Source organism: Macaca fascicularis, chromosome 5 (genome assembly GCF_037993035.2).
Source record: "Macaca fascicularis isolate 582-1 chromosome 5, T2T-MFA8v1.1".
Classification (NCBI taxonomy): Eukaryota; Metazoa; Chordata; class Mammalia; order Primates; family Cercopithecidae; genus Macaca; species Macaca fascicularis.
The window spans coordinates 9579806-9602299 of NC_088379.1; the positions used below are offsets into that span (position 1 = coordinate 9579806).

The 22494-nt window shown below is 41.4% G+C and overlaps 2 long non-coding RNA genes across 2 annotated transcripts in view; one reads left to right on the forward strand and one right to left on the reverse strand.

Annotated features, from left to right (window-relative positions):
• The window catches only part of LOC135970879 (uncharacterized), a 292572-nt gene extending 277265 nt beyond the window's left edge, over window positions 1-15307 (forward strand). The window contains exons 2-3 of the long non-coding RNA XR_010586746.1: window positions 8501-8618; window positions 14914-15307. This is a non-coding gene — a long non-coding RNA (uncharacterized lncRNA). The remainder of the gene's footprint in view (window positions 1-8500; window positions 8619-14913) is intronic.
• Window positions 9185-22494, reverse strand: part of LOC135970880 (uncharacterized) — a 56327-nt gene continuing 43017 nt past the window's right edge. Inside the window, exon 3 of the long non-coding RNA XR_010586747.2 lies at window positions 9185-12518. This is a non-coding gene — a long non-coding RNA (uncharacterized lncRNA). The remainder of the gene's footprint in view (window positions 12519-22494) is intronic.

Genomic DNA, 22494 nt, shown 5'->3' on the forward strand with positions numbered 1-22494 from the left:
TGTGTATGTACCTGATGTTTTTATAGTCCTCTAATGAGTAATTTGATCTGAATTCTCAATTGAATCTATATAAATCTACATTCTAATTAAGGATAAAGTTTTGTACTAGCAGAAGTAAACTATTTTATCAATACATAATACAGAGAAGAATTGGTCCATTACCTATTGCTGTTCCCCTCTGATGACATCTGTAAGTTAGTTAAATTAGTTTTCTTAGCAGAGAAGCGTCCATAAGCATTTGAACCACACATTCAGGGCCATGGAGGGTGCCCTGAATCCAAATGCCTGAAAATCTTAACTCTCTACTTATGCTTTGGGGTACAGGAGGAGGGAGGTGTTTGAATGATTGATGCAAATTCACTTTGTTCTCTTCTCTTCCTCCTTTTAGTTTTTGTGGTTTTTGGTCATCACGAAATCTTTGCAATCTTTGCAATCTTCAGTCATATTCTATTTATCCCATATATTTTTACATAGTACCATATTTTTGCTAAATTCATTTTATAACTTTACATTCTTCAGTTGGGTAATATCAGATCTTATATAGGAGGATATTGATTATGTATCTACATATCTTAATTTTTAAAAATTTTTTTGAGTATGAGATTTTTTTTAATAGCATCCTTAGGGTGACTACTCTTGTTGTCCTTTGGGTTTTTATAGTGGCTATTTGATTTGCATATATATTGACTTGTTCTCTTCCTGCCATTCTCAAATTTTAGTTACGATGTCTTTGAGTTAAGATGTTCTCACTGCTCTGACTGAGGGTGTTTTTTAATGCATATTTTTGTATTTCCTTATCTCGCCCTGTAAAGGATGGCAAACATCTAGGGAAAAAAATACAAGTTTGAAAAAACAAATTAATCTTGTGGAACAGATATCATTTGATATCTCAAAGTTGCTTGGTGGGGACAAAGCTTCACTCATCATGGCCTTTCTTAACTTATGTGCTGGAAACTGAAGAACATTGTGATGCATTGCACCTGTGTTGTCATCCTCCAGTCTTGCCTAGAGGAGGTGCACTGCCTAGGAAACCATTTTCCTAGGCAGAGGGGAGGAGGACAGCAAGCTGGGCATGAGAATGAGATGGGGCATGATGCCCCGGACTGAGTACAAAGTGTGTACAATTTAGGGTGGAACAACATGCCTAAGGGAAATTAAATGTTGGTGGACTTGGAAGAACTAATTTGTCACACTTATATTACAAACTACAAGCTTATCACGTACAAATCCTCAAGAAGCAGGGTGTAGTGAATATTTTGTTCTTAGGATCTCCAGGTTTTGGGTTGAAATCTACTGTCTGAGAGTTGATCCCTTCTTGGATCCTGCATTTTCATTGGCCTGTCCAGATCTGGCATGAGAATTTCTCAAGTGTTTCTGACTGTGTTCTTAGGTTTTACATTTGAAGCACTAGTGGGAAGCAGCACATTTAAGGTTAAAACATCAATATTTTTCATGTTTAAGTATCAGTTTCTGATGAGTCTCAACAGGCCTGTGATCTGAAATATAATCTGTAGGAAACAGGGCAAATTGTCACCAAGAGAAGATAACCATTGTTGATTCACAAGCCGGGCACAGTGGCTTATGCCTGTAATCCCAGCACTTTGGGAGGCTGAGGCAGGGTTGAGTCCAGTGAAAACACTTTGTCATGAGAACTGTTTTTCTGTGACTATTCAGTGACAATGCGTAAGGTTATTAGAACACTCTTGCCCAAAAACTCATATTTAAGACCTTCCTCTCCTTTTGATACCCAGAACTCATGGGACCTTCAGGTCTAACTCAAGGTTCCTCAATGGAGAAATGCATTCCAAAATTCTACCTTTCCTTGTGCTTGCCCTAAGCAATTCATTTCTCACACAATCATGTATGTTATTAATATGCCCAATAATTTTCTTTAGAAGTTTGAATTCTCATGTAGTTACTATTTTAGGAGGACAAAATTTTGAAGAGTCCTGTTTGAATTGTATTAGTCCCCTTCTTTTCTCTGTACCTTCTCTCTCTGCCATTCTCGTTTGGGGGAAAAAAATGGAAGCTTTATTTTTTGGTATCCTCAAGTTTTACAAAAATAGACTTTTGAAGTCTATTTTTCCATTTGTGTTGGGTATCCATGCCCTTCATTTTTTTTAGAGGCTTTCTTGCATTATTTAATAATCTGCATTTTTCTAAATACCTGGAACTTTTGTTAATCTAACTTGAACCCACCTTTATTAAGACTTTGTTTTTGTTTTACTCTTGCTGTCTTTTCATTTTTTTTTTTTTTTTTTTTTTTTTTTTTTGAGACGGAGTCTCGCTCTGTCGCCCAGGCTGGAGTGCAGTGGCCAGATCTCAGCTCACTGCAAGCTCCGCCTCCCGGGTTCACACCATTCTCCTGCCTCAGCCTCCCGAGTAGCTGGGACTACAGGCGCCGCCACCTCGCCCGGCTAGTTTTTTGTATTTTTTAGTAGAGACGGGGTTTCACCGGGTTAGCCAGGATGGTCTCGATCTCCTGACCTCATGATCCGCCCGTCTTGGCCTCCCAAAGTGCTGGGATTACATGTCTTTTCATTCTTTCTATAAAACTGCTTCACCTGCATTTTCAATATTCTATGAAGTACTTTTATTAACTATGTGATTTCCAAAATTTTTCTATCTTCTTAATATATGCCCAAAATATAAACATGCAACCTAATGGTCTCTTTGTCAAAGTTTACAACAATATCACAATAGCTTCCTAAAAATAGAAAATTTATGTTAGCATGCAACTTCAGAGCTATTTATAAACATCTAGTAGGGAAGGCTATCAAGTTGCATGTTGATATCCCCCAGCCTCAATAGTACTCTAAGTTTTGAAACAGATAAATGAGGAGCAGCAAAAATCAAGTTATATTGAATCTATTTGGCATACTTCACTGAGGTAAGCTCAGCTTAAGGGTAAACTGGGAGCCAAGAAAAACTGGCTAGTTTCTGCTGTTGTTCTCAATCACCTGATGGCTGTGCATAATTTAGAAATTTGGGTGAGCAGGCACTCAACATGAAGACAAATGTGGGCAGGTTGTTGTTTGTTTTTTAAAATAGGAAGGGATCAATCCTTGGGTGTTAGTCTGTTTAGGCTCACATATACCCAAGAAAGGTACCTGGATTACAGACCTTTCTCAGAGGTTTCCACGTTGAAGAACAGTGCCAGTTCATCTCTGATGGGACATTTTGGGGAGAAATAATTCTAGGATACTAGCATTGTCTTCCCTAGGTAAGGTATAAGGTTGTACAAATTGATCTACATTACAGGAAATGGAGACTCGGCAAGTTTTGGAGAGCCCCACATAGGTGTAGTAGTCATCATGAGATGCAGAATCCCATGATGAATTCCAAAACAGAGGTACCAGCTTCTCTGTTGCTCAGTGTTGGAAGACTAGGGTGTATCAGAGTCCTAGGTGTGCAACATTCCAGGGCTCAGGGGACAAACATTTGCAGCTGTGGATAGTAGGACTGCTTCCTCCTTCACTCAAGCTAACTTGATGTTGCTTATGGTGGCCATTGTTGAAGTTGTGTTGCTGGTTTCTCAGTTGGATGTGACAGTTCTTGAACTACTGAATCAAGTTAGAGAGTCAGTTTCTCCAGGTAGCCCAATTTGATTACATGATCTTGCTGAACATTGTTCAGCGCTCTTCAGCTATTAAGACTGCACAGCCCCGATGGGCACACTTCGGCTTTGCTGATATGATACTTTTGGAAGTACAATACTTCAACCACCTGGGTCACTTCTAAGTTTCTGTTATGCCTCAATTTACCCTGTTTCACTTGACCTTTGGAAGCTGTCGCTTTCTTATACCTCAGATGTTCTTCCAGATGGCCTTCCATAAGCAGCGAAAAGTGGATTCTTCACTATGGTCACTGGCTTACTAAAGATGGTGTTAGGGAACTCTTGCCATGGTAGGCAGAATTCTGTGATGACATCATAATCTGTCACCTGATGTTTAGGACCTTAACTAGGCCATGTCACATGACAGGGGTGAAGGGATTTTGCAGATGTAATTAAGACCCCAAATCAGTTAAGGTAAACAAGATTATTTTGAATGAGACTGACTTAATCAGAAGACCTTTAAAAGAGATCTTGGGCTTCCTATAAAGTCAGAGATCAGTGTGTACAGAGATTCTCTCCCTTTCTGACTTAGCTTAATCACGAGGAAATTTTGCCAAAAACCCGAGGGATCTTGGAGGTGGACTCTCTCTCCCTAGTCAAGCTTCCAGATGAGAATGGAGTCATGCTGCAGTGCAAGCAGGCATGGCCAGGCTGGGGCCCCAGGAGAGTCTAGCGACAATGTTGAGATCAGGCTGGCCCTCATCTCATAGGCAGGATCACCTGGCATCATTTAGGTTGGACAATCCCCCTATGGCTAAAGTCTCCTGGGGGCGGGGGCAAGGTGAGCCTTGGGGAATGGGTGTCCCTGGCTGTGCTCCACTATAGATACTCCTGCAACAAATCCTTTGGAATCCACACAGCCTGGAGTTCTGCCCCTACCGCCTCTCTAGGTGGCGCTCCCTGCTAGCTCAAGGATCTGTTGAAGGTGGGGGTTCTCCTCCTGCCCACATTTCAGAAGTCCATGCCAAGAGGGGGTCACTCCTTGCTTGTTCGAATCATCCCATTCCCAGGAGTCATTAAGGGGGCAGCAGTGAGTCCTGGTACACGGTAGTCCTGTGCAGGTTTTCCCAACTTCCTTCCGCTTCAGCCCAGCATCTGTGTCTGCTTGCCATCCCCTTTGACGCCTGCCTGCTGAAGATCTGCTCGGTATGCACCAGTCTTCCCGAGGTCCCTGTCCCTCAGTGACACATTTTCCAACTGACTGCATCTAGTTGACCAACTTGTCTGATTGCCTGGCTTCCGGGGTGTTCTTTGTCTTTGTAGATCTCACAGTACCTGCTCGTCACAAGACAAAGTGGCTGCCTCAGAGCAGCCTGGGCCATCTGAAAGTATGGCTGCTGTCTCTTTGCTACTTATATTCCAAGGCTCTTTACTTGGTTCTAGACAGGTGGTCAAGTCTGGCTTAGCAATAGCAAGACCATTTCCCAGATTTTGGGGTGTCCTGATGTCCTTTGTATCTCCCAGCACCTACAGGCCACAGGGCAACAGAAGCTGTGGCAAAGTCACCTGGGCCTCCCAGAGCAGAGGACACAGAGCAGAGAAGATGGGAACCGAGCCTGGTTCATGGGTGCAAGGAGAGCAGATGTGGCTTTCTTTTTATCTCATGTGCGATAGAAATGTCTTACATGGATAGAAAAACTGACTTGTCTCCAAATGCATGTTACTAATATAGTAGATAAAAATAACAGGAACCAGAAAACCTCCCCTAAGGTGACACGAGCCTGTTAGTCTATTTGGAACAAAAAACTTCTATTTCCATAACTTGAAGGCATACCTACCTTCACAAAACACAAAGTGTTCAATACAAATTGTTCTATGTTTGTACTTACTCTCAATTTGTAATAGATTAAGGGGAAACCCAAAAGGAAAAGATTTTGATAATTTTCCTTACTGGAAAAACCTAATTCTGCACACAGTGTTTTTAAGTGCTTTCCAGGAAAGAATACTAGGTTGGGTCCTCAGCGTCTTGCCTGTGAGATCATGCTTTGTATGCTAAGGCAGGTAGGGTGGGCAGCTGGGGATGAAGGTGTTGAGGGAGGAGCAGAGTGGGTCAGCTCAGCCAGGAGCGTCCCTGGCTCCCTATGGGACTTTCCTAGTGAAAACACTGACCTTTTCCCCTTGAGATCTTTACATCACATGTTTTCAAGGTATACGTGAGACTTGGTGAGAATTTGGTGAGAATTTTAGCAGTGCCTCCACTTCCCTCCCTCCCTGGGGCCCTCAGGATTTCAAGACTTTGAGGGGGAAAGGTCATGGAAAATAATAGAAATAATAATCATGGGCATTGGATATATTAGCCAACTTACTTTTGTGTCCATGGGAAACTCTCCAGGGGTCCTAGAGGTGAAGCAAGCAAGCCAGCATAGAATCGGGACCCTCCTAGTCCAAATCTCAGGCCCAGGTTTGGAAGTGGGTATGTCAAGGTTTCCTCACACCTGCTTACCTGGCTGGATGAACTTCACAGGCCCACTGGCCCACCTACTGTGGGCCTTGATTCCGTGAGACCACTCCTATAACTGTGGACTCATTCACTGCTAAGGGTGTTACCATTTCACTATTTTTAAGTGATACAGATGTTTCATCCACTTCTTTCAGGTATGACATTGAACAATAGAAAACCAAGATGCCTGACTAGAAAAATGGGAATTCAATACTGACTTAGTCACAGCCATATCCTAAGGAAACATAATGTTCATTTTAGAAATTCTGGATTAACCATACTATGGAAGCCCATAGGCTTCCATACCACAAGGCCTGCTGGCCCCATTGCAAATGGCTTCTTGGTCAAAAGCTGACCCACTGGAGTCTCCCCCATGGGAAGAGGAGTGTGAGTCTTCTAAGATAAACTCGAAGTGCTTGAGAAGGCAGAATCAGTTTTGTTTCTGCTTCTCTCCCACTTGACCTGTCTGGGTTCTGAGAGGCCAAGGCACATTAAAGGGGCAAGAATTTTAAGAGAAAATAAGGTAAAATAGGGAGTGGAGTAGAAGGACACCACACAGCAGTTTAAAGTCTGACCAGGGAAGTATAAGCAAATTTCATCAAGTCCACTTGGGAGGACTGAGCTCCAGTTGACCATCAGAGGAGGCTGCCTCCAGGACCATCCTGCCTCAGTATCCCCACAGGGCTCAGTCGTTGGCTGGAGTAGACCACAGGAGGTGTGATCTCACAGCTCAGGACTTCAGAGCAAGGCATCTCATGTCTTCCATCAACGATGGGTCCCCATAGTAGAGCTTGGAGACACATAGCCCTGAGAACCCACCATCAGCCACATCTAGGTATCAAACCAGTTTAGGGAGCAGCTCTTCTGTGGCTGTCATGGATGGCTTACTGTGAGGAGGACTTAAAAGATCAAGATCAACCACAGCCTCCATGGCTGCAGTTTACCTGTGGTTGCAAGTGGAATTTTTCTTTTCTATGGCTGTTCTAAATTCCCCCACCCTCAGCAGGTATCAGTGCTTCTTGGTCTGACATGCCTGATATCTTCCCAGCCCTAAGAAGTCAAGCCCTTTGCAATATGTCTGGCACAGTTGAATAAAAAGGCAACCAAGTAGATCACCTGAGTTCTGCACTTACTGTGTTGTGATAATTTCCCTTAAGCATTTTATATGATGAAAAGCCATTTGCATTTACTATTCTATGAAATGTCTGGTCATATGCTTTTTGATTTATAGGTGTTGCTTATATACTACCAAGTCACTTATTTGGGTTGCAAATATTTCCCTTAGCTTGTTTTCCTTCGTTTTTACTGTTTATTGTAGACAGGTGTTTTTTAAAGACCTGAAAATTTCACCACTTGAAAATGTGTGCCTTCTGAATTCTCTCATAATTAAAAAGCCTTTCTCAATTTATATATTAAAATTTCTGCTTGCTTTAGTACTTTTGGCTTTTATGATTAAAATATTTGATAACTGAAACTACATGTTCTCACTTCCAAGTGGGAGCTAAACATTGAATCCATGAGAACTGAAAGATGGCAACAGACACTGGGGATTAGATGGGAGGGGAGGGGACTGTGGGTTGAAGAACCCCATGTTGGACACTACGCTCATTGCCTGGGTAATGGATTGTTGGGACCCCAAGCCTCAGCAACATGCAATATAGCCAGGTTAGGTCCATGACTACACCAAAGTGTCAAGCCCAGGGTCAGGTTCTAGTCTATGCTGCGCTCTGGAAGGAGTGGGTGGATGAGCAGAAAGAACACTCAGGCCGTAGGCAGGTGAATACGGTTTTATTTGGCAGCAGCTTTTTTACACAGCTTACTCACACTAGCTTTTTTATACTGTCCACCCTGTCTCAGCTGCTTAGTCTGGAAGCTCCCCTTAGCAGCCGGCTCTCCCTTGCCTTTAGCGTCAGAAGCTTACACTTTTTTTCTCTTTGGGCACAAGCTGTGTCCTGGCTCACCACTGTCCAGATGGACAGCTTTGGCTCACGCTCTCTGGGCAGCAGCGCACCCATGTCAAGCGATGTTGACCTCAGCGAAGCCCCAAGAGCCCCTGTGCAGCATTAGCAGGACAATTATACCTTTGACAATCAGACAATAGTGGTTCAGAGCCACGTATGGACTTAAACAGGTTATATAACAAGTGCAGGTGTGTGCCTGCATGCCAAACTCGCTGGGTCATGCAGGCCTGAATGTCCACCTCGGCTTATTCCTTGACCAAAGCACATTCATGTACCTTACAACCCAAATAACCTGTATGTATACTCTTTATTATAAAAGCTTAAATTATAAAAGTTTGATAACTCCAGTTTATTTTGGCATTAAAATGAGATGGAGTTTTCATTATCTTTCACGTAGGATGATGGCTAACTTTAGGGGTTAGCTTGATTGAATTAGGGGACATCTATATAACTTGCTGCTAAAGCATTTTTCTGGTATGTCAGGTTGTTTCTAGATGGAATTAGCATGCGAATCAGTGGACTGAGTGGGAAAGATCAGGCCTCAATGTGAACGTGCTCCATCCAGTCACCTGAGGGCCCAAATGGAACAAAATCAGGAAAGGTGAGTTTGTCCTTGCTCCCTCTCCTGGAGCTAGGACACTCTTCTCCTGCCTTTGGAAATCACAAGTCCAGGTTATCTGGCCTTTGGACTGTGAGACTTGGTGAGAATTTTCCCAGTGCCCCCACTTCCCTATTCCCCTGGACCCCCCAGGATTTCAGGCCTTTAGACTGCAGGTGATACATTCAGCTTCCCTGGTTCTAAGGCTTTTGGACTTGGTCTGAGCCATGCTACTAACTTCCCTGGTTCTCCAGATTGCAGGTGGCCTGTTGTGGGACTTCCTGTTCTCCCTACTGATGATTTCCTAGGAAGCCAACTTTAATGGAATTTAGCATGTGAAAATACTGAGAAACACCTCTCAAATCAGCATCTGGAGAGGAGGGTCAGGAAACAATCCTAGGTAGGAGAAGCCATTCTTTTATGGAAAAAGGAAGAATAATTCAGATAATTCCATGGGATCTGCAGAGAGAAAATGCTGTTCTAGAGACAGTGTTAACGGCAGAGGGTCTTGACTATGAGTTGTTTAGGTTCTTGGCATTTTGAACAAAGAATTGGACAAAATACAGCAGTGAAAATGAAGCAATGAAAACATTTATTGAAACGAAAGTATACCCCACATAGTGGGAGGAGGCTCAAGCCACTGGTTCAAGTGTGGGTTACAGAATTTTGGGGGGTTTAAACACCCTCTAGAGGCTTTTCATTGATTACTTAGTTACACCCTATGTAAATGAGTAGTGACTTGTAACCAGTCCAATTGGATGCGAAAGGCAACTGGTCTGAGGCTTAAGTTACAAAGTTGTACTGCAGTGCAAATGAAGGCTAGGCTTGTGACCGTCTGACTGGTTGTGGGAGGGGAACAATCAGAGAAACTTTCCATTTTTCATTTGCAATGCAGTGGAAAGTGGGGGTTCGCAAAGGGAGTAGCTGCTGATCTTTCTGTTACTCGCGTGTGGAGAGGCAGAGTTTTCCTTTTGATTCAGTTCTAGGAAGTCAGCATGAATCAACCTTACGCTCCCTGCCTCCCGACCTTGTTCTCCTACCTCCCGACCTTATTCTTCTACCTCAATAAGATAAGGTGGCCCAACTTATTCACTGTCCCAGGAAGGCATAGAACATGTTTTGGTAAGAATGAAGATGCTCAGATATCGTACTTCGTTCTTGGAGGACTTCAGTGCTTAGCTTCTATGTGTAGAGAGCAGATGCCAGGTCACAAAATTACTCGGTATGTGTTTATCTCAACTCCAGGACCCTAGGCCAGGAGACATCTAGGAGGAGTTATGGTGGCCTGGAGGAAATTTGTGACCATGAGTGCATTTTCTAGTTCTGATTGTAGAGAGAGGGCCATTGACCAATAGCCTGAGCCTCTGGTTCTGAAACCAGTCTCTGTATTTGTGCTGAGATTGTTCTTCCCATGGGCTGCTCCTGTCTAGTCACTGGGAACTATGAGGATTCTAAGATACAATTCCTGAAGTTATAGGCAAGAACCCTGCTACAGTCTTTTTGACCTTTCCTTAGACCTGCACTGCTGTGGTGGCCTTGAGAAAACAGGACTCACAGACCTCTAACTAGAGAGTGTAAGTGACTAAGGCCCTTAGCTGCTGAACTCTGAAATCTACCACAGCACTTATTCTAAAAGACATGGCTCACCGAAGCTATTCCCAGATGAGCTCAGCAGAGCCACCAACACAGGCTTGATCTTAAGAGATGGAGACTCCTTTGATAGTGTGCAGGCTAATAAAGGTTTAGCGAGGCTGCTGGGGAGCCCTCTGCAAAGTTAGCTATCTAGGTTCCTTCACCCAACTTACCTTCCCTCTCTCCTTCTCTTGGTGTCAGGCTTACACACAGTCTGAACACTCTCCTAGTCTGTTCCAGCCTCCCTCTTTTTACATAGGTATTGCCCATAACAATTCTTATGTGTTTAAACATGGGCATCTTGTTCTTGGAGACCCTAGACAAACATGACTCAGTCTGAGATGCTTCTACTTGACCTGCCTTTACTCTCTTGAAAAACCAATAGTAATACACAAAACATAAAAAGTAAAATATCAAAGCATACCACTAAAAAATCACAAGATGGCAAAAGAGGAAGAAAATCTACAAAACAACCAGAAGACAACTAATAATATGGCAGTGAGTCCTTACATACCAGTAATTACCTGGAATATAAATGGATTCAAGTCTAAAAAGGCAGTGGCTATATGTATTAAAGACAGACCCAAGTATATGTTGCCTGTAAGATTCACTTGTCCTGTAAGGACACAAAGACAAAGTGAAAGGATGGAAAAAGATTCCATGCAAATAGAAATGAGAGCCCAGATCTATCAGACAAAATGCTCAAGTCAAAAAAATATAAAAAGAGGAAAATATTTATGTAATAAAGGGGTCAGGTTATACATATGCACCAACATCAGAACACTTAAATATAAATATTAATAGATCTAATCAGAGATACAGTAATACACTAACAAGGGATTTCAAAACTCACTTTCAATAATAGATATATCATCCAAAGAAACAAGAAAATATCAGACTTTGATAACTATGCTTGAGACCAAATGGACCTAACAGACATATAGAACACTTCATTAGCAGCGGAATGCACAGTTCGAGTACACACAGAAGGTTCTCCATGATCACAAGTTAGGCAATAAGTCTTAACAAATTTAAGAAAATTAAGTCTCTTCTGACCACAATGGCATAAAACTGGAAATCAGTAATTTTCAAAAATTAAAACATGAAAATTACATGCTGCTGAACCAACCAATGGGTCAATGAAGAAATTAAAAGGGAAATATTAATCTTGAGGTAGAAGGAACCAACCTATCAAAGCTTATGGGAGGCAGCAAACCTATAGGGAGCAATTTTAAGAGGGAAGTTTATAGTAATAAATGCCTAGGTCAAAAAAGGAGAAAGATCTCAAATGAACAATGTTTTGCCTCAAGGAAATAGAAAAACAATAAGCCCGAAGTTAGCAGAAGGAAATCAGTAGAAAGAGAACAGAGAAAGAGATCAATGAAGATAAGAATTGTTTCTTTTTTAAAAAGGTTAAAATTGGCAAACCTCAACTCAGTCAAAAAGAAGAGGCACTACAATTGATACCACAGAAATACAAAGAATCATAAGAGAGTACTATGAACAGTTATACTTCAACAAATTATATAACCTAGGAGAAAAAATAATCTGGACATAACTTACTAAGATTGAATTCTAAAGAAATAGAAAAATTGAACAGACCAATAGTGAGGAGATTGAATCAGTATAGTCTCCAATCAAAGAAAAGCCTAGGACTAGATGGCTTCACTGCTGACTTCCAACAAACATTTAAAAAAGTAATAGCAATAGCCTCCTCAAAATATTCAGGAAAATATTGAAGAAGAAATACTTCCAAATTCATGAGGCTAGCATTACCCTGATACCAAGCTAAATGACAATGTTACATGAAAGTTATAGTCCAATATCCTTGATGAACATAGATGCAAAAAGTTTCAACAAAATACTAGCAAACCAAATTTAACAGAACATTAGAAAGCGGCATTCACCATGGTCAGGTGGGATTTACCCCAGTCCTTATGGTTCTGGAGGCTGGAAGGCTTGACCATTTTGCTGGCATGCTCAGGTTCTGGTGAGGCCCTATTCAGGGTTGCAGACAGCTGACTTCACAGTAGCCTCACATGGCTGCAAGCTTTCATGTCTCTCATGAGAGCTGTAATCCTATTCACGACAGTCTGTCATGTTAGAGTTTCAACATGTGGGGAAGGTACCCAAACATTTAGTCCAAAACAATATTCATTCAGTATGAGAAATTTCATTCCAACTGTTGGGATTGAAGAAAGGATAGGGTGTAAATATGATGATGAAAACGCCTGACTGTCCTAGAGCAGTTCCGGTTAACAAGGCAGCCACCTAAAGGAAAGGAGAAAAGCCAGTAAAAGACTCAGTAAAAACTCAGTAAAATCTACTGACATTTATCTTCTAGGTTTTGGATTCAGCTATGACGCCCCAGTTAAATGAGTCACACTTAACTGATTTTTTTTAAAGCCAGTTTTAATTTGGTTTTACTTCCCAGTCATCTGAAAGAACCCAAAAAAAATGCACTCATTTTTTCTAGCTTTATTGTTGGAAAACATTTTTTCCACATAAGAATACCACACATTTATATGGGTTATAAAGAGTTGTGAAATACACATCAAAGACATATACACACTGCTAAATGAAACCAGGTTCTCAAACTTGTTAAGCCAATTCATTAAGCAATGTGGAAGCGGTTAAATCAGTTTCTGGCAGATTTTTAATAGCACCAGAATCATGCAACAGAAGTTTCTGTATAATAACCAGATATAAAGTGCCCTTTGAGATGGTGTAGGGGGAAGCACATAACACTAGTCCGTGTAGTTGTCTTGGTCTCTCTTCTGTCTATAAAGCAGTACATGAAACTTGGTAACTTGAAAAGGAGCTTATTTCTTACGGTTCCAGAGCCTTGGAAGTCTAAGGTTAAGAAAGCACAGCTGGGGAGGGGGCCTCTGCAGAGACCTGGGGTGGCGCAGGGGAACTCCAGGTGAGGGGGGCTGAGCTTGCTGGCTCAGGTCTCTCTTCCTCTTAGAAAGCTGCCAGTCCCACTCCCGTGATAACCCATTAATTCATTAATCTGTGAATGGATTAATCCATTCATGAGGGCAGGGTCCTTAACACCCAATTGCCTGTTAAAACTCCCCATCTTTCAATACTGACACATTGGGAATTTCCAACATGAGTTCTGGATGAGACCAACACTCAAACCATAGCAGTAGTCTTGCCAAATTTAAAACCTGATTTGGATTAGGCCTCTAGATCTATGCTGAGTTTACAGGAAACAAGATAGAGGCACTCTGGTGTGAATGCTGTTAGTGTCCTTCATCGATCCCATAAGTCTGCTGCTGGGAGCACTGGCTGCCGAAAGTTACAGCAGTCCCTTCCTCTAGAAAACTGCCTTTGGCCACAAACGAGCTTTCTTGTCCAAGAGGTAACCATGCCCACCCACTCGGCACAGCCCTTACGGATTGGCTGGCCTGCGGTACTGTGCTGTCCCTTGCTCAAAGGGAACTCAACGTTGTGGTGCCAGAGCTCCCTCTGGCGTCAGACTGGAGCTAATCACTATACCATCCTTGCTTAGTTATTTTTCTTCCCAGTCGTGCTTCCCTGCTGTTTTCCCTCTCCTGAACGCACTCCCTCAATACCACTTTCACCAAAATCCACATCTTGGGCTCTGATTTTAGGAAATCCGTCTAAGACAACTTATTCAAAAAGCAAGGAACTAGAGATGGGAATGTTACAGATTCAAAATGATTTAAGTCATGTCAAACAAATGTATTAATGAGGGTCTCTTCCCTGGATCCTGATTCCAATAAGTCAGCATTAAAAATGCCTTTGTGAAATAACTGGAGACCTGAAATGACTAGATATTTGATAGTTGGCAATATGCAATTGTTGGTGTGTATTTTAGTTACATTGTGCCTTTTTTTTTTTTTAATATTGTTTTAGAGCCTTTGTCCCTCAGGCAGGAGTGTGCAGTGGTGTGATCTCAGCCCAGTGCAACCCCCGCCTCCTGGGTTCAAGTGAATCTCCTGCCTTGGCCTCCCAAGTAGCTGGCACTACAGGTGCCTGTCACCACGCCCAGCTAATTTTCATATTTTTAGTAGAGACAGGATTTTGCCATGTTGGCCAGGCTGGGCTGGCCTCAAACTCCTGACCTCAAGCAATCTACCAGCCTCACCCTCGCAAAGTGCTGGGATTACAGGCGTGAGCCACCTCACCTTGTCCTATTGTGCTTATTATTTTTTAAAGTTCTAGTTTTAAGATATGTAATAGCAACTTTAGAGGTAGGATAGTGTAATTCTCAAGTTTGCCTTAAAATAATCCAGCAGTGGGACTGGGTGGTGAGTGAGAAGTGAAACATGATGAGACATATGTTAATAATTGTTGGAGCCAATGATGGATACGTGGGGGTTATGCCATTCTATCTGCTACTTTGTGTATAATTTTGCAAACCTTATTACAGAAGTTTTTTGTGCTGTTTTGACGATATGGAGTGGTGACTTTCCTGACAAATTAACTGCAGCTGCTGTTAGTTTCTTAAGGCTCACTAGTTCCCCTAAGATAGAACCTGGAAATTTTTCTTCATCAGTTACAGGCTTAGAGTAGAAGCTCTGTGGGATTATAGGGACTAGAGCCACCTAGAACCCATTTGATAACTGCTTTGTGTTGTGCCTCCATTATTTGCTGTTGGGGCTGTCATCTATTAAGTTGCTGAATCTCTCCACAGGTCTCGACCCTTGAAAAGATTGTATGATCAGTTTCATTGGTGGCTGTGAGAATACAGCATTGCACAAGACCTCAGGAGCATCATCTCAGCATACACCAGGGAGAGAGAAGCACCTGCTCCCAGATGCAGTCAGCTGCTCTGCTCTGGGTTATTTCAAGCAGAAAGAAAGGAAGAGGCATTGCTATTGCTGAGTTTGGGGCCACACACGATTCCACAGGTGCAGCTACATTCTTGCAATTTTAAACAGTTCATGAAAAGATATTTTCCTGAAAATACAGGTTGTAACGGCTAGGGGAAATTGATGTTAGAACACAGCGACAACATTGCAATAAATCTTCCACAGAAGTCATCTTAATATCATTGACATAAACATTAATAAAGGATTCTAGTCTGATATGGTTTGGCTCTACGTCCCCACCCAAATCTCAGGTCGAATTGTAATTCCCATGTGTCAGGGGAGGGGCCTGGTGGGAGACGATTGCATCATATGGGTGAATTTTCCCTTGCTGTTCTCATGATGTTGAGTTCTGACGAGATCTGATGGTTTAAAAGTGTGGCACTTCCGGCTGGGCGCGGTGGCTCAAGCCTGTAATCCCAGCACTTTGGGAGGCCGAGATGGGCGGATCACAAGATCAGGAGATCGAGACCATCCTGGCTAACACGGTGAAACCCCGTCTCTACTAAAAAATACAAAAAAACTAGCTGGGCGAGGTGGCGGGCACCTGTAGTCTCAGCTACTTGGGAGGCTGAGGCAGGAGAATGGCATAAACCCGGGAGGCGGAGCTTGCAGTGAGCCGAGATCCGACCACTGCACTCCAGCCTGGGTGACAGAGTGAGACTCCGTCTCAAAAAAAAAAAAAAAAAAAAAAAAAAAAAAAGTGGCACTTCCCCTCTCGTGCATACGCTCTCTCCCCTGATACCATGTGAAGAAGGCACTTGCTTCCCCTTCACCTTCTGCCATGGTTGTAAGTTTCCTGAGGCCTCCCAGCCATGCTTCCTGTTAAGCCTGCAGAACTATGAGTTAATTAAACCTCGTCATAAATTACCCAGTCTCAGGTAGTTGTTTATAGAAGTGTGAGAATGGACTGATACATAATCTCAAAACTGGAACTACAGAAAAAGTCAATCCTAAAATTTATAAATGTAGTGTTATGTCATCAAATCTAACTATACACAAAATGATTAAGAGCATTGATTAATTTTTTATTCTTTTATTAAGTCTCTTTGAAAATAGATCATTCCCAGGTTTAGGCATGCCTCCCAGTAAACAAAGGAAATTTAATCCTATTTTCAGGACAGCATTCATCATTTGAAACCATCAAGTTATCAAATTAATTTTTAGAGTACCTTAAAAACCTGACCTTTGTTAGAAACTTACAAAAAATTCCAAGACATTTTATCCAGTGGTGTGCTAGTAAGTGTAGCTGTCTCTTTAAAAAAAAGTTCTGATTTGTAGTGTTTGCCGGTTTTTATGCTGTAAATTCTCCCATCATGGCCTATTTGAAGCTACCAATATGACATCGCTGAACATGGAGCTGGAAAGAAAGTCATTATTCTAAAGAGAAAATAATTTTCCACATCAGCATTCTAGAATAGGTTTGTCTTGAGTCCTCATGGTCATATTGTGGATATTTGCTACATGTTCCCTTAACAGTAGTGGATCAGGCAAGTATTGTTCTTCTATCTGGGATCTTACAGGTTATAACTGCTCCCTCTGGCCACCTAACTCTACTAGGTCCTTCAATATTTTTAACACACAATTGCATATGGTGATTCTGTCTCTGACCTGTGCTGGCAGTCATATCTGTTTCTACCACATTTTCTTTACTGTAGGGTTTATGTGCCTCATGACTCACTCCAATCTCTCCTCTACTCTTCTCAAATGCGTCAGTTAAGTTTATCAGCTTACCTTTTCCAACACATGTAAATCTAGCACTATTTGCTGAATGTATTTTTTTTTCCTTCTAGTACTCCTTTGATCTTGTTTTTTAACTCATGTTAAGCCCCAAAAGTGATAATCTGGACTATGCTGGGAAAACAAATCAGAATACAGTCCCCAAAACATCTGTTCAAACAAATCCTACCCCCAGGTGGAGTACCATTATTGAGCCTATTTTCTTTTCTCTAATTCACTAGCATTCTGTTCTCTGCAGGTGACTTATTTTTCTTAATTGTTAACTTTACCTTGATATAATTGTAAATGCAACATACATACATGCACACATATAGTCAGAAGTCAATGTTTATGGTACACTGATTTAGGAATTTATATGTTCACAAGAAACTAGAAAATCATACATGGAAGTAATGTGGACTATCAACATTATTTCTTAGAATTACTTTTCTAGAAATCACCAGAAAATTATCTTAGTATTAGTCTGAGTCAATTAGGCATTTTTGGGGGGGGGTGGGAAACCTGATATAAAGGATTTGTCAGATAAAGTTAACACACTCTCCTAGTAAAGTTTTAAGGAAAGTGGAACAAGTTGTAGAGTCACATAGTTTGCAATATAGTATGAGTTTCTGAGAAAGAATAGATACTAGGTTTATTATGTTCAATTTAATTGAACATCTGTTTGTGCTTATATAATCTTAAATGTGTAGGTTATAGTAAATTACCTCCCCTATGAGGCATATGTTACGATTTAGGGGCATTTCATTTAGGCATTGTTTAAAAAACCAAAAGCCAATATCTTGATGAAATAAAATCTAACATGTTGGGTTTGCATTTTCATTTCACTTGATAGAATCAGGGAGAAGCTATATAGCTATCTTTGAAATCCCCAAATAAGGGCAATTTAAATTATCTAATGTTTTAACTGGATTCTGTTATTATGTGAACTAGAATTAAAATGTAATTATTTTAAGTCATTTTACCTCATCTTCAAACCCTCTAAATTATGTTCAAAAGAGTTCCCTACAGGTCTTTTAGGGTCTGTAATGCTGGATCTAATGCCAATTTACATGTTTTTGTTCTTCTGTAACTCAGCAGGGATGCTGAGGATTTTACAGTTAGATCTTTGCTTTTCTCATGGAAAAACTTTAGAAAAAGAAGGAATTTCAAGGCAATTCCATTAACTTGCACCAAGAGGGAAAAGAAGCTATGAGAAGCTTACAACTTGCAGTAGTATTAATAGCATTATCAGGCAGAATATGAATCATGTACATTTCACACCTAAAGTAATATCAAAATAGGGTTTAACTCTGACCAGCATTGGACAGGTGGGTGAGGGAAAAGAGTATCTTATAAATGTAAATATTTTCTATCTTATAAAAATTTAAGTGAGGATAAAATATCAACAATTCTTAAGTGTTTGTTTTGAAACAATTTAAAAATTTTTAATAGAGGGTTCTCCCCATTTATAAACTTTTCCTACAGGTAGACTGGCCCTTAAGTCCCTGGAAAACTTCTTTAGGAGCTGGAGAAGGCAACGGTTATGACAGTCTCATGTACCCTTAATGCCTCTTGTCCCTTAAATATCATCATCCCTTTTTTTAAAAAAAATTAAGTTTTATGGGTACATATACATAACGGGTACATAAAACATTTTGATACAGGCATACCATGTAAAATCACATCAAGGTAAATGGGGTATCTATCACCCCAAGCATTTATCATGTTTTTGTGTTATGAGCTTTCCAATTATATAATAGTTAAGTGTACAGTAAATTATGCTGTTGTGCTATCAAATACTAGATCTTACTCATTTTAACTATATTTTTGTTCCCATTACCCTTTCTTGCTTCCCCTGCTCTCCTCACTATTCTTCTCAGCTTCTGGTAACCATCATTCTACTCCATCTCCATGAGTTCGATTGTTTTAATTTTTAGTTCCTACAAATGAGTGAGAACATGTGACATTTGTCTTTCTGTGTCTGGCTTATTTCACATAACATCATGACTTCCAATTTCATCCATGTTGTTGCAAATGACAGGATCTCATTCATTTTTATGGCCGAATGGTCCTCCATTGTGTATATATACAACACATTTTTTTTATCTGTTGATGGACGCAGGTTACTTTCAAATCTTGGCTATTGTGAATAGTGCTGCAATAAATGTGGAAGTGCAGATATCTCTTTGATAGACTGATGTCCTTTCTTTGGAGGTATATCCCTAGCAGTGGGATTGCTGGATCATATGTGAGTTGTATTTTTAGGTTTTTTGAGGACCATCCATACTTTGCTCCACAGCACTTGTAGTAATTCACATTCCCACTAGCATTATATAAGGACTCCACTTTCTCTACACACTCATCAGCATTTGTTGTTGCCTATCCTTTGCATTAAAGCCATTTCAACTGGGATAAGATGATGTCTCATAGTTTTGATTTGCATTTTTCAGATAAGTAATGTTAAGCATGTTTTTCATATACCTATTTGCCATTTGTATGTCTTGAGAAATGTGTATTTGGATCTTTTATCCATTTTTACATTGGATTGAGATTTTTTTTTCTTGAGTTGTTTGAGCTCCTTATATATTCTGGTTATCAGTCCCTTGTCAGATGGGTAGTTTGCAAATACTTTCTCTTGTTTTGTGGGTTGTCTCTTCACTTTGTTTCCTTTGCTGTGCAGAAGATTTTTAACTTGATGTGATCCCATTTGTCTTTTTTTTTTGGACCGCTTGCTCTCTGTCTTCCTTCTCCAACTCTTTACTTTGAGCCTATGGGCTTCATTATGTGCAAGACAGGTCTCTTGAAGACAGAAGTTGGATGGGTCTTGGTTTCTTTATCCAACTTGCAACTCTGTGCCTTTTTTAATGGGGCTTTTAGACGGTTTACGTTCAAAGTTAATAGTGACATGAAGTTTTGATCTTATCATAAAGTTTGTTAGTTGGTTGCTTTGTAGTTTCCATTGTGTGTTTCCTTCTTAGCATCTGTGAGTTATGTACTTGTGTCTTTTAATGGTAGCAGGTATCATTCATTCTTTTTCATGTTTAGAACCCTCATAAGGATCTTTTGTAAGGCTGGTTCAGCTGTAATGAATTCCCTTAGCACTTGCTTGTCTGGAAAATATTTTATTTCTCCATTGCTTATGAAGCTTTAGTTTGACAGGATATGAAATTCTTGGTCAACATTTCAATTCCTTAATAATACTAAAATTGGCCCCCAATCTCCCCTGGCTTGTAAAGTTTCTCCTGAGGAGTCCATTGTTAACATGATGAGGTTCCCTTTGTACATGATCTGACCTTTTATCTAGCTGCTTTTAAGATTTTTTTCTTTAGCGTTGGCCTTAAATAGTCTGATAACTATATACCTTGTTCATTTTGTGTGGTACCTTGCAGGTATTCTGTTTTCTTTTGTCTGGATGTCTACCTCTGTAGCAGATTAGAGAAATTTTCTTAAGTGTTTTCCAGATTATTTTTCTCCTTGTCTCTCAGGAATGCCATAATTTGTAGGTTTGTTCACTTTATATAATCTCATATTTCTCAAAAATTTGTTCACTTTTTAAAATTCTTTCAAATTTTTGTCTGACAAGGTTAGTTCAAAAAGATTGGTCTTCAAGCTCTTAACTTTTTTTCTTGTTCTTGGTCCAGTCTATTGATAAAGCTTTCAATTGTATTTTGAAATACCTCAAGTGAGTTTTTCAATTCCAGAAGTTTTTATTGATTTCTTTTAAAGATGTATCTTTTCCTTCATTTCTTGGATTGCTTTAGAAGTTTCTTTGTGTTGATTTTCAACCTTGTCTTGGATGTTGTTGAGCTGCCTTGCAATCCATACTTTGATTTCTTTATCTGTCATTTCTGAGTTTCCATTTTGGTTAAGAACCATTGCTGGAGAGCTAGTGTGATCACTACATCTAGACTTTTGGTGTCACTACATTTAGACTTTCCATCATGCAAGAATTCTTGTGCTGATTCCATCTCATCTGGAGATGCTGGCATTTGTAATTTTTGCAACTATTTTCATTCAGGTGAGATTTTAAAATTTTAATTTCTTAACCTATAAGATTATTTTTCCTTTTTCTCTTTCTTCCCCTCACTTAGAGGATGTGACCGTAGAGAACTTGAGTAGGGTCCTTTGGCTTTGGTTCTATAGATCTGTGTGCTTTGGTCAGCATGTTTTATATCAGGCTGTGCAGTTTGACCTACAAGCCAGGAGAAGATGCTTATGGGTAACAGCCAACTGCAGCTAACATAGCTGGGTATATACTTGATCGCTTTTTGCTGGGAGAAGTCTGTTATCTTGGACAATGGGCTGATCTGTGGAGTACACAGTGGTCTGAGCTTTCTGATCAGACTTTGGAGGGCTGGGGGTAAGACAGGTGGAGCCAGCCAAAGAAGGTGGGGCTGGACTACCTTTAGGTCCTGCAATGGCCAGCACCAGCACCAAGGTAGAATATATTGGGTGGCCATCAAGTGCCCAGATGGGTGCCTAGGCATGGAATTGGAAAACTTCTCAGCCTCAAGTTTTCTGTACAGGTAGGAAGGGCAGCCTAAACTGCTAATCCAGGAAAGGGGTGCCCCAGGGATGCCCAAAGATCTGCCTGGGCATAGAGTATAGAAGGCCCCACTATACCACAACCTCTGCATAGAGAGGGGTGGGATGGCATAGGCTGCTAATCCAGATGAAGGGGGGCTCTAACTTCCTGGAGATATGCCTGGACATGAAGAGGGGCCCGGTCCCCCACAATTTCTGCACAGGAAGGGTGGGGCAGCTCAGGCTGCTGATCCGGGTGAGTGGGTGCTCTGACTGCCAGGAGATTTGCCTGGGCATGAAGCAGAGAGGGCCATCAGTATCTCTGCACAGGAAGGGTGGGGCGACTCAGGCTGCTAGTTCATTCAGGTGGGTGTTCCACACACCTGGAAATCTGCTTGAGTGTGTAGCAGAGAGGGTCCTGCTGCACCACAATCTCTGCCCAAGAAAAGTGGGCAGCTCAGGCTTCCAGTCTGGCTGAGCAGGTGCTCTGAATGCTTAGAGGTATGCCTGGGCATGAAATGAAGGCTCCTTTGCACCAGGATCTCTGCACAAGAAAGGTGGGGTGGCTCAGGCTGCTGATCAAGGTGAGCAGGTGCTTCAAATTCCTGGAGTTCTGCCTGGGTGTGAAGTGGAGAGGCCTTCCCCTTAGCCCCCCGTACTATGATCTATGCCCAGGAAGTGTGGGGCAGCTCAGGCTGCTAGTCCAGGCAAGCATGTACTTCACATGCCTGGAGTTCTGCCTGGGGGTAGAGCACAGAGGGCCCTGATGTACCACAATCTCAGGGGAGGAGGCTGGGGCACCCAGAAATGACATATGCAGAGTAGGTACCGGTCACAAGTGAGTCTGGTTGCAAGTCTCATTGCCCAGGAGAAACCATAGCTGTAGCAGCTCTCCTCCTGCCCCAGGCCTGCAACAGGAAAGCACAATTCCAGTACCTACTGCTGAGGTGCTTTCCACCATTCTGGCTGTGGAAGCTAGTACCCTGCTCCAGTGTAAATGCTCGAGTCTTTGGCTTGAGACTAAAATGCCTGCATGGCCACGTTGCCATGTCACTAAAGAATGACAGACCTCATATGTGTCTGGGTTAAAATGGCGTTCTGCTCGCAGTCCCTGATCTGGGAAAATGCCTGCAATTTTTTTTCCAGTGTCTTGCCCTCTCAGT